General features: G+C 33.5%; 1 pseudogene; it reads right to left on the bottom strand.

The window, feature by feature from the left end:
- LOC149543356 (65-kDa microtubule-associated protein 3-like) overlaps positions 1–18085 on the bottom strand; it is a 37987-nt pseudogene extending 19902 nt beyond the window's left edge.
- Between the last annotated feature and the right edge of the window lie 962 nt (positions 18086–19047).

Raw genomic sequence — 19047 nt, 5'->3', positions numbered from 1 at the left:
TATAAGCCTAAAAAATGGGGTACGATTGAAGCTACTCCAAAGGGCTATAAAGCACTTGGAGAGCTTTTTAAAAATGTAAACAATTGGTCAATTGGAGTCTCGGATCAAAAGTTATGCCTCCCAAAAGTTGAACTACCATTTCCATATTCTTCTAATTTTACAACAACTTCTAACATATTTTTTGGAACTTCCTATTTTGGCAATGGATGAAAAATGGCATATTCTAGAATCTATTCCTAATCCTAAACCCAATTTGGGCTACTTAGGGTCATTTTTGACATTGTAAACACAATTTTTTGGTGGAGTTTGGGAGAAGGTACTGTGAGAAGTGTTTTTATCCAGAATATGATAACATTGTAAGCCCATAGGGAATGTTGTGGAGTCTATTTTTGTTGTACTAAATGTAATAGCATATCACTTATGATAATAATATTCCCCTTTTCCAATTGTGTTCATTTTGTCTTGGGTTGTGCCCTCATCATCAAACCTTATTGCCAAGACCCAATTTGCTTTAAGCAGTAGTTTCTAGGTTTTTAGCTACTCTCTAAGTTTATCTTCAAGGAGGGTGTTAGAGTAATAAGATATTTCCTTATTAATTAAATAATTTTGATTTAATTATTAAGTCACTTATTATCTCTAGTTACTTAAGCTAAACTTTAGGCATATAATAATTAATTCTTTTATTAATTATTATTATGCAACCTAGGTTTTACCCTGTTAGGGTTTTGATCTCCTTTTATAAATATTGATCTCTTTGTAGTTTATTAATTCACTTTTGATTATAGAAATCTATCTTTTTTCTCATCAAAATATCTCATCTATGGATTTGGGAATTCCAGTCTCCATAGCTTTTTGCTTCTCTATTTCTATGACAGGTGTTTGCATGTAGGTGATTCTTGGGAGCTGTGGGGTTGATCTTTCATCATCTTCAATAGATTACAATCATAAAGTTTTAAGAAACATAAAAATAAAAATAAAAATTCTTAGATCATATCAATAATTTCTTCAAAATGTTGATTCCCATGAAGGTCTTCAAATTCAGTGAGGATGATATAGACCTTAGCTCTATCTTCCTCAAGCTCTAGCTCATGGGCATCACTGACATAACTGGTGTAGCTTGTTTGTATTTCCCAAGTCGCTACATACTTTTTGTTAAGAACATCTAACTGGTCCTCCTCTGTTGGTGAAAAATCTAGTTACATAATTGGCCTCAGATCATCATACTCGTTATAAGATTGAATGGGTAGTCCCATGGTGAAAATGTCTTCAGAACCTACACCAACAGAGAACAAACAAAATCTTGCCATGGAAGGACAATCCAAGTGATTTTCCTTATAATGTCCCTTATGAGAAATAATTAATATATACATTAAATTTTAACCTAGAATTCACACACACGAGTATAAGAAAATTGTCACATCTCTTTCTTCACTAATTAAAGATATAATGAAAATATACTTAGCTTTTAATGTATATGTCTTTTTATCGGCACTAAAAAGATTTTCTTCAGAATGTAAATCTTCACAAACTCAAGCTCAGTAGATGATTTCTCATGCACAATTATGAAATTAGAATGCTGTGAAATCTCATTTTATGAACTAGCGATATCGGACATAGAAACTCACATTTGTTGTGAAATTTTGAAGCCAAAATCCAGAAAATCATCATAGAGAGAAATCCAAAAATTGGAAAAGGCTCATTATCTCATTCCCAAAATCATGAAATTAGAGGCGACTTTTGCCTCCTAGAAAAATCACAAAATCAGTAGAGCCTCATTATCCTTCTTCCAAAATGGGAAAATTAGAGCTTTGACTATGAAAATTAGAAATAATCTGCTTGAAGGAAAGAAGATTTTTAAAGCCCTATTAGTGGCTCTTTCTGGGGACATATTTTCACTTGAATATGACAAGAATCCAGCTATCTTTGCAATCAAACAATGACAAGAAAAAAAAATATATCAAAAGTAAAAAGAGTTCTATTCTAATAATATACACAATGATATGGATTCTTAGAAGAAAAAGGGTCTAAGATACTAAGCATAAACATGAAATTCCTAGCAAGCTTCACATTTTCTAACATAAGAAATGTTATCTTAAAAAAGATAGGGCCAATAATATCTAGCCCGTAAGATCTTATGAACTATGGTTTTTGATGAGAAATTTCCTCCAAAAACCCCCTTATGCATCACTTTAATAATTATTGGAGCTTGACCCATATCTAAACAAAAATGTAAAATACCATATCCATTTTCTATTAAAGATCATCCTAAATGAGAATATATTTAACTACTTATAATTTTATAGTTCTCTTTTGATTCTCACTTAGGACCTCACAATATTTTACACACCTAAAATAGTAGACAACATCATAATACCATCGACACATTTCAATACTTTCTTGATGATATTCTTCTTCTACTTGATTAATTTGGGATGCCTCCAAATTTGACCTAGTCATAAGTTTTGCTAACCCTTGACCTTTGACCAATTTGGTTACTTGAATATTTATATTAAATTCTTGAGTTTGAGTAATCCATATATATCTTCTCCCTATAGTCTCAATTTGTCTAAAAATATCCTTAACTATGGTATTAATGACATATGCTATTACATCATCACCAACTAAATATGGCCTAAAAACTTTAAAAACTTTTACCAAAGTATATGCTTGTTTTGCATTGATGTCATAATTTAGTTATGAATCTTGTAGAGTTTTGCTAAAAAAAGTGATAGGTTGTTCATATCCCTCATTAATCTTTTGAAGCATGATTGTAGTTATAGTATGGTATGATGTGAAGGAAAATAATTGAAATGGCTTTCAAAATCTGGAGCTTTAAGAATAGGGGCTTCTTTAATTTCTTTCTTTATATGAGAAAATTCTTGCAAAGCTTCAACATCCCAAACCATTTTGGTTCCTTTCTCAAGCATCATAGATACAAATTTAAATATTTTTGAAAAATTAGACACAAATCTTCTTACAAAATTAATGTGTCTGAAAAATGACTGAATAACTTTAATAGTCTTAGGGACCTTTATACTATCAATGGATGCAAATCTTTCAAGATCTATTCTCACCCCTTCCTTTGAAACAATATGCCCTATTAACTTCCCCTTTTTGACTCCAAATTGATATTTTTTTAGGATTAAGAGATATATCATATTCTAGAGCCCTCTTACAAATCTTTTCTAAGTGCTTACAATTATCTTTAGCCTTTTGGGAGTAAGAAATGAGATCATCTCGGTAAACTACCAAAATTTGATCAATAAGTCCTTCAAAAGAAACATCCATAGCTCTTTGAAGAGTTTCCCCAACATTCATCAATCCAAAGGGCATTCTAGCATAAAAATATGTTCCCCAAGGAGTAGTAAAAAATTTCTTATATTATTTTGTTTCTTTGAGTTTTACTTGACTATAACTAGAAAAGTTGTCCATCATGGATAACAATTCATTACTTGTTATCTTCTACACCAAAATATCCATGTTCAAGAAAGCATACTTGTCTTTCAATGATGGTATATTTAGATTTATAAAGTCCACACCGGGTCTTTTATCTCCATTCTTTTTCCTAACAGGAACCAAGTTAGAGATCCATGATGAATATCTAATAGGTTTAATAATGTTAGCACCTCCCATCTTAATCTTTTCTTCTTGCATCTTAGGATCCAAGAGAGGATTTACTAGTCTTTTCTTTTGTTTGAATGGTTTAGTATCGTGCTTCATAAGTATTTCATGTTGAAATAAATATTTCTTGTATGCCTTCAAAACATCATAAGACCATGCAAACATATATCTATATCTCCTCAAGAGGGTGATTAGCTCTAATTTTATCCTTACTGACAGATTTTTCCCAATAAAAACTTCCCTTAGAGAGTGTTCATTCCCAAGATTAACTTTCTCAACTTTCTCTTGCATAATAACAGGGGAGTGCACTTTTAGCTTTTCTTGTTCATCAAATATGTGCTCTAAAGTTACTAATCCTTTTGGTATTTTATTATACTTAAGTTGTAAAAAAATTTCTCCAAAGATAGTATCCTTTCCCTCTTTAATTTCAATCATCTCGTTTTAGTCAATACCAATATCCTACTGATCCTTTTCACATGTCAAGAATTGTAGTAAATTCTTATCAATCTCAAAGACTTTCCAATTATGAATATTATCTAAAACATATGGCCTATTTTTCATCTCAACCTGAACAATTTCTTGTAATGGGATATCAATTTGTTTAATAGTTAAATTTTCCATTATATCGGCCAAAAAAATATGTCGTAAGTTTTTCACTTATTTGATAAATTACTAATCTTGAATCACCAAAAACTGAAAGTAATTTTATCTTATGAAATTTGGCAATATTTAGACCTAGAATCAGAGCTTCATATTCAACGATATTATTTGTACATTCAAAATTCAATAGAAAAACATACCTGAATATGTTGCTTGATGGTAATGTAAGAATAACACCAACCCATTGCCTTCCTTGCTACATGTTACATCAAAAAGTATTTGCCACAATTGATCACCCTCCTCCTTTATAAGAACCTCATTTTTTTCTTCCATAACTTGAACAGGTTTATTTATATTTCCTTGGAAATTATTCATATCCATCTAACAACAAATTATTCTTTTATTAGGGTGGGAATTTTTGACAAGGTATTGATATATTGGTTCTTTATCAATCCTAATATTATGGCCATTGATTGGAATGATTGCATTAGATAAGTCCAATTGCTTATGGCCCCCCAACTAATTTTGACCATTTCCTTGAAAGCAACATACCATTGTAAGCGAGAACTTCAACTACAATAATATCTATTTTATAAGTATCCAAAGAAGAACTGAACATTTAGTCAACATTTTTAACAACTCCCACTATAGGCACAACTCTGTTATCCATAGTATAATACTTTCCATGGGGGATGTCTACTTTTAATCCTAGTTCCCTCATAGCTTCAATAGGCATTATATTCATAGATGTTCTTGAGTCTACCATTTAGTTATTTACTAGTTTATTGTATATCAACAGAGTTAAGTAAAAAAATCCACCTTTGGGGCATTCTCATTAATATTTGTCCCTAAATAAATAACAAGAGTCTCACTAAAATAAACACACCCCTCTTTGTTAGTTTTAGAAAAAATATTTAAGACTTATTTTCCATATTTAGGAATCTTAACAGCTTCTAAAAGTGGAATTGAGATCTTTAATTAAGATAAAGCATTAGAAATAAATGAATTACTAGTCATGAATTTTCTACCTATTGTAGGATGTGTTACTGGTGGGTTCATTTAATCATTAGATATTCCTTTTTCCTTTCCATTTTTAGGAAAAGTGGGGACTTTCATCCTTCCTGTTAAACCTAGATTAGCAAACATATTCCTTAGTCTATAGTTGCTTCTTGCTTGTTCAACTATTGCAATTGTATGAGCCCTTATTTCTTTTGCAGTTGATATCCTTAACATATGTTTCTCATCTTCATCAGAGAAAATTAGTTGAGTGTTATGATTCCTTGTTCTTCTTGTATGCACATCAGTGATATATTCTTCCTCAAAAGAGCCATCTTCTCTCCAAAAAGGCTCAGATGATAATGTATTCACAGCTTGTTGATAATCCCCTTGGTGAATTTATTCTCCTAACATGCTTCTTGCTACCAGACAATGTTCTAGCATGTGGGGTAGTTTGCAAACTTAACATCAAGGACCAGTCTCAACATAATAATTTTTTTTTCTCAAAGGATCTGAGGTTTCATTATTTCTCACTTGTTTATCATCCTTCCAAGATGTATTATAAGGCATGTCCTATAATCTATATCTATCTACTTTGTAGTAAGGTTTTTAATTCCTATTTAACCTTGTTCCATTATTCCTATTACATTTCACATGAAGGTCCTTAATCATACCCAAAATTTAATCAATCTTGTCTTCATCCTTGCTCAACTTTCGGTTTTTGGGATCAAATACCCTTGGGTCATCCCTTTTACCAATTCTACTAGCAACCTTCCTATCATTCTCAATTTTCATTGCAACCTTAAAAGCTTCTTGTAAAGTGTAGGGTCTATGTGACCTTATCTCATAATGAGTTTTACTTTCAAAAGAAATTAAATAAAAATCAATTAGGAATGAATCAACAGGTCTTATATCTTGTTGGATTGTACTAAAAACCTTATTTAACCTTTTTTTAAATTCAAAAATAGACTCATTTGGTTTTTTCTTTATGCTAGCCTATTTATGTGAAGCAAAAGAAGTATTTGTATGATTTCTAAATTGCTCAAGAAACAAATCCATAAACTCTTGCCAACTTCATATGGACCCATCAGTGAGTCCTTTTTACCATTTATCAACATCTTTAGTCAAAGATTGAACAAAAAAATTCATAAAAATATCTACATTATGTTGCTCAAGTTATTTAACAATATTTTTTGAATTGATCACATGTGTTTCAATAGTTTTATTCTCTTCCCTAGAGAATTTAGGTATGGAAGTTCTTAAATCATTCGATATGGGGTTAGGGTACCCAACTATCCTAGTAAAATCCAATTGGTTATATCTCTCCATTATTATTGGAGCCTTTACTCCTTTATGATGATATTCTTGTTGCCTCTGATTATTCATCATATTGTTTTGATTATTGCAATTTCTTTTTCTCCAATCTCTTTCAGTCCTATCCCTTTGATTCTTATTTTGAATGGGAATATGACTTGTTTCTTAATTCTTATTATATAAAGGATTCTTTTGCATAGTATTAAATGAAGACCCTTTCATTTTTTGAGGAGGAGTATATTTAGATGACTCTCCTTTCTCTCTTGTTGGCTTTGGATCAATGATATCATCCTTTTTTATACTTTCCCTTTCCAATAATTCAGTAGAAACTATGTTATGGGCTTTCAATTCTTTGTCAGGACACAACAAGATTTGAACGGCTTTAGTAAGTTTTTGTGAATCCTCATTTTCATCATCTTCTTCATCATCTACATGATGAGTTTCACATTATTCTTGATTAATAAATGAACCCATATTATGAAATAGGTTCTCCTCTCCTCACTCATTTTTGTCTTGACCATCAATATATAATGCCCTCTCTCTATCAACAAACTTCTTATATCTTGTGAATGACATGTCAACAATCTATTATCCTTTCCTACTCCTTTTCTTGGGAGTGTACTCAAGATAGTATGTTCCTAAATGAACTAACCTCCATCTCCATATAAATTGACATCCTTCTCCATAAAAAGTTTAGGGAGAGATGTCTAATAGTCCTTTTCTTTTCAACCCTAACACTTGATCACTCAAGACTGATATATTCATAAATTATAAAGTCACCACCTTGCTTAAGAGGATAAAATGCAGGATCATCTAAGTTTCTTCCTCTAGTAGAGTATACTTTGATCTAAAATCTTACTTCTTTTTTGGTCTAAAAAACTAAAAATTCTAGGTATCTGCACAATATGAATTCTAAGAAACTCTCCCTAGAAAATTTTCTAATCTGTTGGTTCTCAAAAATTTTGGTTGAAAACCTACAAGCCTTGCTCACTTGATTCTAGGAAATCAACACAATTTTGGTCAAAAAAGAAGGTCAAAACATAATATCTCAATTTCCAGACTTCAAGCTCTGCAAGACCTAGGTGGTTGTACCTTATATCTCAACTCTCATAGAGGAAAAAAAATTCCAATGCAGACTTCAGATTGATACTCTTGAGTGGGAAAGCACTTTCTCAAGGAGAAATCAAGTTTTAATGCTTTGAAAGTAAATTTTGAAATATGGGATGAAATGTGCATGCAAAAGAGTAAGACAAAGAATAACACCTCCACAAAATTGCACTTTTTGTTAGAAGAAATAAAAGATCAGTCCTTTTCAAGTGGAGAATATAGTCAATAATACTATTTGTCACAATCATCAAATTACTTGGAGATAGGTGTGCTTCTGTCAATTGCTAGACAGAGGACTTGAAGTTGTGAAACCCTAGCGAATTGAATTTAACTTCAAAGGAGATGAAGACCAATTACATAAAATCCCTATATGAAATATGTTCATCAAGGATTCACTTCAATTTCAATCTATCAACAACAATATAAATCTAAGAAGACAACTTACAATTACCAATTGTTATGGTCAATTTTAGAAGAGAAACATAGTATATATATATTAATCTAAAAATAAGTACAATTGGATTATGACTGGTTGCAATAGCTACCTTATGTTGCATCTATTTATTATTGTTTTTGTATATCTATATGTTTATACATCTATATTCTTCTTATCCTACAAGGTCATGGTATCCTTTCTTATAGAAAATGAAAAAGTGCAAAAAGCTTCAAGCCTTTACAAAAAGAAACTAACTAATAACTAATTGTAACCATTTGTAGGACATTACAATCATTAATTTTTAAGAAACTTTAAAACAAAAATTATAATTCTCAAATTATATCAAGAAATTCTTCAAAATGCTAGTTCTCGCGAAGTTCTTCAAATTCAACAAGGATGGCATGGACCTCAACTTTGTCTTCCTCAAGCTCTAGCTCATGGAAATCACTGACATAGATAGCATACCTCATTCATAGTTCCCAGGTGGCCATGTACGTGTTGTTAAGAACATTTGACTATTCCTCCTCTGTTGGTGACAAATCTGGTTGCATAACTAGCCTTAAATCATCTTGCTTGTTAAAAGCTTGAATGGGTAGTCCCATGTTGAAAAAGTCTTCAAAACCTACACCAATGGAGAACAACCAAAATCTTTCAATGCAAGGATAATCCAAGTGAATTTTTTGTTATAATGTCCCTTCTTAGCAATGGTTAATAGATGCATTAAGTTTTAACCAACAATTTGGATGCACGAGCATAAGAAAATTGTCACATCTATTTATGTGCTAATTAAAGATAGAATGAAAATATACTTAGCTTTTAATGCATATGTATTTTCATTAGTACTATAAATATTTCCTCAAAATGTAAATATTTGCAAACTCAGGCTCAACAAATGATTCCTGATGAGCAATTGCAAAACTAGGATGCTCTGATATCTCAATCTATGAAATAGTGATATTGAACATTTAAAATCACACTTGTTGCAAAATTGTGACGTCAAGATCCATAAAATCATAATAGAGAAAAACCATAAAATTGCAAAAAGGATCATGTTCCCATTCCAAAAATCACAAAATTGGAGGTGAGCTTTGGCTCTTGGAAAAATCATGAAATCGGTAGAGCCTCATTATCCTTCTTCCCAAATGGAAAAATTGGATCTTTGAATATGAAGATTAGGAATAGTTTGCTTGAAGGAAAGAATATTTTCAAATCTATATTGGGTACTTTATTTGAGAATTCTTTCTCCTCTTCCTTCTCCTGTCTCATTCCCAACAAAGTAGTTGTGCTCTTGGGAGACAAATTTTGGATTCTGTTATCATGGTTCCTAAAAAAAGTCATTCTTTGGAGTTATCTAAAAAGCAAGGTTTCCTTCTTAAAATTGACATGGAAAAATCTTATGACCATGTTAATTGGACTTTCCTAGAAAAGGTGTTGCAAGATTTTGGTTTTGGAAAAAATGTGATGAAGTTTACAATGCAACTCATTACTACTCCAACCTTTGCAATTTTGGTTAATGGCCCTCCTTCCAGCTTCTTTAAATATTCAATATGTTTAAGGGAAGGGGATATATAACATCTTGGGGTGCAACAAGGTTGATCTTCCCTCCTTATATTTGGGTGTGTAAAAATTTGCCTTAGGGAAAAATAGCACCAAGATCAAGAAGCTCAAGAACAAAGCACACTATGGGCCAAATGATGTATGATCATAATAAAAATATAAGAATGAATAAATGATGTACATACACACTAGAAGTGTCTATATATAAAGGCCTCTAGAATGACTAGGAGTTAGCAAAGTGATAAGCCTCACAACTAAGAACATGTCCACCAAGAGTGGATTATCCTCCATTGAGCATAGAAGTTTGTACGATGATGAGAGGTTAAGCTTTACATAGGTGTATCTCATAAAGAGATGTTGTAGACACCATGTGCTTAATTAGAGTGTGAACAACTATGTCAACTCATATGACTATGCATACTCCTAGGTGTCTACATGAAAACTAATATAATAATGCATTAACCTAAGTAAACTTAAGTAAAGTGTAATAATAATTAATTATTTAGACTAACACCCCCCCTTAATTGCAACTTAGGGGAATGCACTTAAGCTTACAAAAAGATATGATGAAAATGCATGATGGGTCCCAGCTACTAGGCCATGTTAGGTACTCATGTACAAATGCAATGCTCTACATACAATGTGATGCAATGCAATGAAATGAAATCTATGAAAATAGAGAAAGAGGGAAAACCTCATGGGAAAAAATCTCCCCCAAAAAGAGAGATAAGTACAATAAAGAAGATAAGAGTCATGTGACCCCCATAGTGAAAAATCTCGCACCCCCAAGAGATCTTGCAAATGAAGATACTTGACCTCAGTGAAGGGTTTGGTGAAGATGTATATTATCTACTACTTTATAGGACAATACTGCAATGAAATGACTTCACTAGTACATTTGAGACCATTTTTCAACCATTATTGGTCAAAATTTTGACCCAATTTTCGACCAAACTTCGACCAACTTTGACCAACTCATTGGTCAGAATTTTTCCAGTCAAAATTTTGACCATCCTTCTGGTTGGTCAAAATTTCAACCAATACGTTGGTCGAAAAACCTCCATAGCCATGGTGCAAGTTCTGCCATGAATTGGTCAAAATTTTGACCAATGAAGGTAGAAAATTTCAACCAATAAAGGTAGAAATTTTGACCAATGAAGGTCAAAAATTTCGACCAATAAAGGTAGAAATTTTGACCAATGAAGGTCAAAAATTTGACCAATGAAGGTAGAAATTTTGACCAATGAAGGTCAAAAATTTTGACCAATGAAGGTAGAAATTTTGACTAATGAAGGTAGAAATTTCTACCAACAGGTAGGTGTAAAAATTTTTTTAGGCATTCTATAAAATAGTCACATGCCTTGCATATGATATGACATTTTGCATGCATCCTGCACTCTCTCATCCGGCTGATGATGGATTACAGAGAGTGATCTGAAACCATGATGCTAAAAAACACACACAATCAAATCCAAAATGAACTTGCATTACAAATGGATTGTGAAAATTTGATATTGTTAATTTTGCATGCATGTCTACTAGGACAAATATATGTTTAAGTTGTGATTGTCCTGGTAGACATGCATGCAATTTTACCAATATCAGATTTCCACAATCCATTTGTAGTGCAAGTTCATTTTGGATTTGATTGTGTGTTTTTTAGCATCATGGTTTCAGATCACTCTATGTAATCCATCATTAGCCAGATGAGAGAGAGTGCAAGATGCATGTAAAATGTCATATCATACACAAGGCATGTGAACTATTTTATAGAATGCCTGAAAAAAATTGACAGTAACTAATATGAAAAATATATAATTAGTTATATGATTGAGACAAATCATGTACCAATGAGTTGGTCAAAATTTCAACCAGATAAATTTTGACCAATGGGTTGGTCAAATTTGGTCAAAAATTGGGTCAAAAATTTGATCAATGAAGGTTGAAAAATGAACCCAAATGCACTAGTGCAAGTATGCTCACCAAGTTGACTCTTTGAGTTCGGTCATCAAGTCACCCCACCAAAGTGCTTCATCAAGGTCAGTCTTTAGGTCCACTCATCGAGCTTGCTCACCAAGTCAGCTTGCCATGTCATGTCTCTAAGTGGCCTCGCTAAGTCGGCTTGCCAACTTGCCCCACCAAGTTGCCACGTTAAGCCCACTCACCATGTTAGATCACCAGGCCGACTCCCCAAGTTAGCTCGCCAAGCTAATAATTGAAGTACGCTCACCAAGTTGACTCTCTAAGTTCGCTCACCAATTCTGCCCCCTAGGACAACTCTCCAGGTCAGCTCACCAAGTCACCCCCACCCAGTCACCTCAACGAGTTGACTCATTAAGTTAGCTCACCAAGTCTACTATTCAAGTACGCATGCCAGGTCGTCTCACCAAGCCAGCCCACCAAGTCATGTCACCAAGTCGATTGTTCGAGTACACTCACAAAGTTGACTCTTTAAGTTCGATCATAAAGTCACCCCACCAAAGCACCTCATCAAGGTCAGTCTTTAAGTCCACTAACCAAGTCAGCTCGCCAAGTCACCACACCAAGTTGACTTACCTCTCGCCTCACCAAGTGGACTCGCTAAGTCGGCTCACCAACTTGCCCCATGAAGTTGACTATTCAAGTATGCTCGACAAGTTGACTCTTTGAGTTCGATCATCAAGTCACCCCACCAAAGTGCCTCATCAAGGTTAGTCTTTAGGTCCACTCATCGAGCTTGCTCACCAAGTCAGCTCGCCATGTCGTGTCTCTAAGTGGCCTCGCTAAGTTGGCTCACCAACTTGCCCCACCAAGTTGCCACTTTAAGCCCACTCACCATGTTAGATTGCCAGGCCGGCTCCCCAAGTTAGCTCGCCAAGCTGACAATTGAAGTACGCTCACCAAGTCGACTCTCTAAGTTTTCTCACCAAGTCCACCCCCTAGGCCAACTCTCCAGGTCAGCTCACCAAGTCACCCCCACCCAGTCACCTCAACGAGTTGACTCATTAAGTTAGCTCACCAAGTCTACTTATTATATTTTGTATCTCACAATGATCACTCTATAAGAGAGCATATTGCCTTTGGCACCCATTCAGTGCAGGCATATAAAGTCTACCATCAGAAACGACATCATCTTTGAGTATATTTATATTGTCATATCAGACAACTTATCACAATATTTAGAGCATAAATATAAAGTTATATCAGAGACGGCCTGCATATTTGCAAATTCTTACTTGTATATCAAACACAATGAACAGTACAAGGTACTGAGAATTTCCTCAGTCATTGCATCTAATTTCTTGTATATCAGAAATAGCAAATATATATCATCTTGATTGTTATGCAATCATAATTATTTTGATCTGAACCATACTGTATATGCATTTGGAATTAAGAATCATTCAAATATTACTTTAATACAAGAAACTGTTTCTATATTCATTGAATTGTGAAGAATTCAAGTAATATCTCATAATCAGAAACATAAGGAAATTACGACCACCAAATTATGTGACTGAGAAGTGAGTCTGTAGAGTCTGTAGTTGCTCATTTTACTATAGACAACATTTTCCTAAGAAGATTTACCCCAGTCAGGAATTGATACTCCAATGACACATACTCACAACCACTAGTTTTTTGTCCACTAGGGTCCCTGCCAATATTTGAAGGTTGCAGATGATGCATGACTACTACTAGGATTTTATCCACAAAAAGAAATTCATGTTTTCATAAAAGCTATTGTCTAGTAACATCCTAGCAAATCTCGTGCCTCTAAAAATCTAATGATGTCTGTATATGTCGGATCCCAATTGTGACGGTCGCAAATAACACATTACATATCTTCCTAGAATGTTCTTGATAGGAAGAGATCCCCTATTTTAAAATAAGACAAATCAGAGTCAATCCATTTAAAAGTCAGATATACAAATATAGGTGGCACACAATCTATTAGAAACTTAAGCTTCCACTCTACTTACCAAACATGAGAGTCACAGTTGTTGTTCTGGTTATCGCCCATCACAAAAACATAGCCATGAGACACATGCTGCAAATGGATATAACATGAAATGTAGAGATTTTAGTTAACTTTTTTATTGATCATGTAATCAATGAATAACAAAAGGATATGTGATGTGTGAAACCTCTATCTTTATGGAACACATTCACACAATCAACAAGGTTGGATTTTTAATCAGTTCAATGTTTGGTTTGATATGAAATTTCAAAGTCTGGAAGGAATTACTCTGGTAAGAAGCAGAATTCTAATTTTCTTGAGAACATCCACAATTAGAATCAGAACTACAAGGTTCTAATGATGAATCTTTTGGTCCATCCAAGCTATATGGTGAAAAACTTGTATAGATGTCATAGATAAGAAACAACATCCATTGCAATGTCATAGATGTCTGAGTAAACAATAGTTGATCCTGGCAGTGAGCTCTCCAAGTTGGAGAGAGCAGGTGCCCAGTTTCTGTTGAAGTAGAGTGATGCATCATTTATTCTTACATTGCATGGCCTCCCTGCCATAGCAAGAAATGTTCTATTTTAAGGTGAACATCCCAAGATCGACAACCCTGCTACTATGAACTTTTTGACTCCAGCATTGTATAGATCCTAGCATGGTTATTGTTAACATTTCCTATATTGAAGAAATAACTAACACCCCAATCAGCATTCCCTGCAGCCAAGTAGTAAAGTGCATTGCTTACAATACTCGAAGCACACTTTGCCCCAACAACGGTTGTTATTCAAGATGTATATTCCCTAAAATATTGTACTTGCTTCCATAATGCTCATTTAACAATACCTACACCAATCAGCAGACACCAAAGAACTAGCAAATTCAGAGCCAGATGTTACCAACACATTGTAGAGCTAAGTCTTATATGACAAAGCATTATCTACAAAATTTGTGTTGGGTTCGTTTAACAGAATTTGGAAAAACTTTAGCAAGAATATGATAAGGACCAGACTTTTGCAAGAATGGGACCAGACTTTGGGCTTGCCAATGAAGAATTCGATAACATTGTACTCAACAAAAAATTCCTGCAAAATATATTCTTTCAAAAGAAATTTTGACCAGAAAGGCACCTGATAAGCTGAAGGTTCAAGACAAAATTTTGTAGGAAGATCAGAGCGGAAGACACCACTTTCAAGACATTCAACATGGCCTCTAATATATGTTTCACTCTCAAGTAGATGCCCATTGTAAAACTTTTCTGGTTTAGATTGATGCTTGTTGGAACAAATGATGTTTTCCTTGAATGCTTGCAAAGGTTCATACATTAATAAAAATCCAACAATAATACATGCATGTATCATATCCCTGTTGGATTCATGCATAGCATTAGATAAAAGCATTTTACTATTGCAAATATAGAATTGACTATTTTTTATATTGTATACCTTGTTATAATCCTCCAGCCAGACCTCCTCTTCACATGCAAATATCCATTTTTCAACTTTCTCAAGGATTTCCTTCCTGCTAAATGCCTCGTCTTTAGTCAAAGCAATATGTTCTTCAACAGTTTCAAGAAGTACTGATGGATCAACCAACCCTGAAAACATTAAGAGATGAAACCAAAATCACATCAGTTGTTTGAGTGAAAATAGATATCTTTGGTTATATTCTAACATAAGAAGCAAAAAAAGCAGTGCCAAAAATTTACCAGAATCCAGGGAGACAATTGCTTCATCCATAGCAAGATTACTTTTTGAAAAAAGATGAGTTCTTCTACAAATTTCTTCCAACTCTATTTGCTTCTTTAGAACAAGTTCCTTCATCTTGCTTCCTTTCAGCTCCTCTAGCCTTGCAACCTCTACTTCAACCTACAGAATCATAATCATATTACATATACAAAAAGAAAAAGTGAGCTTACATGCACAAGAATGACATCAATATCTGCAAACATCAGATTGGATATAGGTCAACCTACATACATTTTCAATGAATTCCTCTAACAAAGAATTGGGAGAGAAAATTTCATGCTCTAAAGCTACAATATTACAAGTAACACTATAGAACATCAGTTTCTCTTCAACAGTTGTGTCCTTTAAATTCTAGAGTTCAAGCATAGTAGTAGCCAAATCTTGAAGCTGTAAACATCCATAGTAGAAGAGTTTTAGCACTGACACAGATCACAAAACACACAACTTGCACAAAACAATACAACAAAATAAAATAAGTTGTGCAATTAAAACAAATGCCCTATAAAAGAACTTACCTTTTGCATTCTATTTCTTTTTTCTTCTCGCAATCTATGAATTATCATTGCTAGTCTTTCAATAGTATCATCACTAATGTTCTTTGCCTGTTCTGACTCATCCAAGCTTGGATGCACTTCTTTAACAATATATGAGAAATCTATGCCAAGGATCGAGCATAATTCATGAAGGGTATTACAATACTCAATTACTTTGAACAAGCAATTATTCTGGGGTAAAAACAATAGAGAGTGAGAACAAGGAAATGTCAAATAGAGACAATGAATGTAATAAAGGTGTCAGGACACATTAAATGAAATGATGTGGTAATCAAGAGGAAGTTTATGGTAAATTAAGACAAAGCACAAGTAGGTTGACATATACAGTTTAAGAAATGGTATTTTGACACATCTTATGTTACTGGCCATCAAAATTCATCAAATGTTAGCAAAAAAAAATGAAAAACAATCAATCTAGCGTATGAAAAAAAGCCCCTCATAAATGAAAAATAGACATCAAAGACAACTACCTCATAATATGTTTTCAAGCCAGAATCAGATAAGAATAATTGGGGTCACATATTAGAACATTATATGCAATCTAGAGAATAAATATTTTAAAAGGACCTCTACATATAAAACAAGACTTCAAACATTTAGTAAGATGGGAGAGTGAAGAAAACATTAAAAGCCCCTCATAAATGAAAAATAGACATCAATGACAACTACCTCATAATATGTTTTCAAGCTAGAATCCGATTAGAATAACTGAGGTCACATATTAGAATTTTATATGCAATCTAGAGAATAAATATTTTAAAAGGATCTCTACATATAAAACAAGACTTCAAACATTCAGTAAGATGGGAGAGTGAACAAAGCATTAAGATTAAAGCAACGTGTCACTGAAAAGTAGGGAACTATGAATTAATAGCAGGAAAAACTGATTGAATTGCAGTGATTACAATTGATCTCACGAGTAATAATATTACCCCATACTTGCAAACAATAATTCTATATCGCAGATTGGCCATTGGACTGAAGAAAGTCTGAATCCCTTAAAATCGCCAACATAACATAACAAAGCCTAGATGTTTGAGAAAAATATGAAATGAACCAGTCATAAAATCCTTACCTTCTCCTCTTGAAGTGCTTGGAGTTGACTCTGCTATTCTTCAAGCTTTCTTACAGATAAATCGCTATAGTCTACACTAACAGCAGAAGGATTGAGCTGCATATATCCAGTAATTTCATTTTAAATCCTTTGAATTTGTGTCTTAACATCCACAATCTGCTTAATCCGGTCTTCCTTTCTCCATCGCATTTCTTCCAAGTGTGGAGTAATAGCTTCGAGTTGTTCCTTCAAGCTGCCTGGCTTTCTTTCTCCCTACATAATCAAAGTGTGTGCACATGTTCCGCTTCAAATTTTTCACATAAAAGGTAATGATACAAAGACTCATAAATTCCATTAAGCCAAAGTGGTCTGAAGAGTCTCTCATAATGTGTTTAGGAGATTGTTTATCTATAATAATTAAGTAAGAAACATTTTATTGAATCTTACGGCGAATTATTACTAAACCTGCTTGAGCAGAGGGCAATCTCCAAGCGCTAAAATTATGGAAGCAAGCTCTGATTCATAATCTGCTATCATTTGATGAAGCTAAGCCCTCGATCGGTTCGCTTGATCCACTTTGTGTGTGTATACCTCCAAACACTCTTGTTCGAGCTGAAGCAACATTTTATCTCTTTCATCATCCGGTTCCCCTATTTCATCTCATATCAACTGAAATCAACCAACTGCTAGTTAATATCTCACCCAAATCTCTTTCATGCTATTAAAACATTATGATTCATAAGCTTCATTATGTTATCATCATCACAGATATCATTAATACCCAAAAAAATAAACTCGTGTAAATCTACAAATTCTTTTATCAGAAACATATTTCGGCTGAAAGGAAATAGACTCAAAAAGTTAAAAGAAATTCAGCAAGGCCAACAGACTTTAAGATACAATTCTCCAGTGGGAAAACCAGCATGAATTCAACTAAAATAAGCACACAATTTATCCATTTTTTCAACAAAAAGAAAGAATCTCATGTAAAACAATTTTACCTGCAGCTCGTATAGAAGAGAACCACAAGTTGTTTCCAAATGGTATAGCTGATCCCGTTGCATGCTTGACATTTTGAATACGCTACTAGGTGATTCCAAACTATTCTGTATCTGCCAAAAATAGTAGCTTTATTAGATCAAGAATTTATGTAAAATAGATTTAAACATTTGTAAATAATGAAACCTTAATTTGATTTCCATGAAAAGATGCTTATTGTCAGGCCTAGACTTCCGGGTCTGGAAAAGATAAATGCTTGGTAATATTAATTTTCTGCCAAATACTTGCATATTTCTGATTCATTTTCTATAGCTTAAAACATGAATACATCTACTAAACAAAATACAAATCACTCAACAAATTTGAATGTGGTAGAAGAGTGATCAACAACATAGTGAATTGAGTCTATAGGTTTGTGGCATTGACGACACTTGCTAGTTTGAGAAGAGATTCAAAAGGAGGCCTAGTTGAGGATGCACTTCAATAGCAAGCAAGAGCGGAGACATGATGCATGCATCACTCTGATGAAAAGACTGGCAACGAATAACATGCAAACATATTCTTATTTTATAAACTTCAATGAAATCTATTTTCTCTTGATCAAATCAAAAGACTGCAAGACATCACTCAAGGCATTCGCATCATGATCTTAGCCAAATTATAGGAAGTCATTGTAATCAAATTAATTTCTTTCAATATAATGGGAGGAATCTCCTTTCACAGCAATTCACCAAAAACAAAAAACTCAAAACATGTAGAAAACAAAAAGTAGAGAATGCCATTTAAAGAACTTTTTCAGTGTGTTGAAGAAAGCTGGTAGGCAATATGGTATAGAACTAGATTAAACATATACCCACCATTTTAATCTCAAACAAGACATCCACTGAATTGTTATCCTATCTTAAAACAAAATCAAGATTCATGAAACTACCAATTTAAAAGGTTCATAGTGCATTCTATCCATTAAGCAAAGTGCAACTTGAGATAAAATTGTTTGAAAAGTAACTGTCCAGAACACGTGTAAAATGAAACGTACACTTTCTGCCAAGTTTGGATCAGGGATGTTCTACTTCTAGATGAAGAGGTTCTACAAGTCTAAAATAAAACTAGAGCTCCAA

This window comes from Cupressus sempervirens, chromosome 8, assembly GCF_028749045.1.
Source record: "Cupressus sempervirens isolate cs-2001-9-10 chromosome 8, ASM2874904v1, whole genome shotgun sequence".
Classification (NCBI taxonomy): domain Eukaryota; kingdom Viridiplantae; phylum Streptophyta; class Pinopsida; order Cupressales; family Cupressaceae; genus Cupressus; species Cupressus sempervirens.
The sequence above is the reverse complement of the archived record's forward strand: the minus strand, read 5'-3'. Positions and strand labels throughout refer to the sequence as shown.